Raw genomic sequence first — 1150 nt, forward strand, 5'->3', positions numbered from 1 at the left:
CAATTACATTTTCATGGATGGCTCTGTCCCGGTGAGGGGAAAAGTTAATGAATTTTTTCGGCTCATCCAGATTCATAAGCTAGGCCGGAATAGTTTATTTTTCATTTATTTAATTCATTTACATCCTTCGTTCCATCAAGTGAAATATAAACATTCTATGCCCACTTGGCAATCTCTTTATTTACCAAATTCTGACTTGGGGCATGTCTACCCTTTACCTGTTGGAATTGAGTGTATGCCTGTAATTAACGGAATGTCGTATATTGTTTATATAATATTTACTGGTCTGAGGGGTCCACGGTGCGTCCGGTTTCTAAACAGTTTTAACCCAAGATCATAGCTATTTGTAGCATTTGACTGGCGTCACCTATAAAAGGATTAAATAAATAGAGAATTAAAAACTTGATATCATCTACTGAAACCAGGTTTCTTGGAGCAATAAGAGATATATGTGATATATATATATATATATATATATATATATATATATATATATATATATATATATATATATATATATATATATATATATATATATATATAATATATATATATATATATATATATACATATATATATATGTATAACTGAATCACTGAAAATATGGAACGTGATGAATATATAAATAAAGATAAAATCCACGAAGGAAACGGAAACACTGGGTGCTGCAGAGGCCTTTCGACACTAGTCTTTACTTAGCAGACTGAAGAAGAGTCTGCTAGAAGTAAAGGACTAGTGTCGAAGGCCTAGCAGCACTCCAGTGTTTCCAATTTCTTTAAATGAATTTTATCTTTTTATATATATATATATATATATATATATATATATATATATATATATATATATATATATATATATATATATATATATATATATATATATGTATATATATATATATATATATATATATATATATATATATAGAGAGAGTAGAGAGAGAGGGAGAGAGAGAGAGAGAAGTGATCCACCAACTCGTCTATTTGCTCAGGTCTCCAGTTGAGGCTTCAGGAAGAAAAAGCTTCAAGAACTTCGAATTTAGGCTTTGCCCACAAAAGTTTCGAGTTGAAAGGAAAGTCAAGAGGTGGCTTTGACCCCCTCTCTCTCTCTCTCTCTCTCTCTCTCTCTCTCTCTCTCTCTCTCTCTCTCTCTC

This window comes from Macrobrachium rosenbergii, chromosome 31, assembly GCF_040412425.1.
Source record: "Macrobrachium rosenbergii isolate ZJJX-2024 chromosome 31, ASM4041242v1, whole genome shotgun sequence".
In the NCBI taxonomy this organism is placed as follows: domain Eukaryota; kingdom Metazoa; phylum Arthropoda; class Malacostraca; order Decapoda; family Palaemonidae; genus Macrobrachium; species Macrobrachium rosenbergii.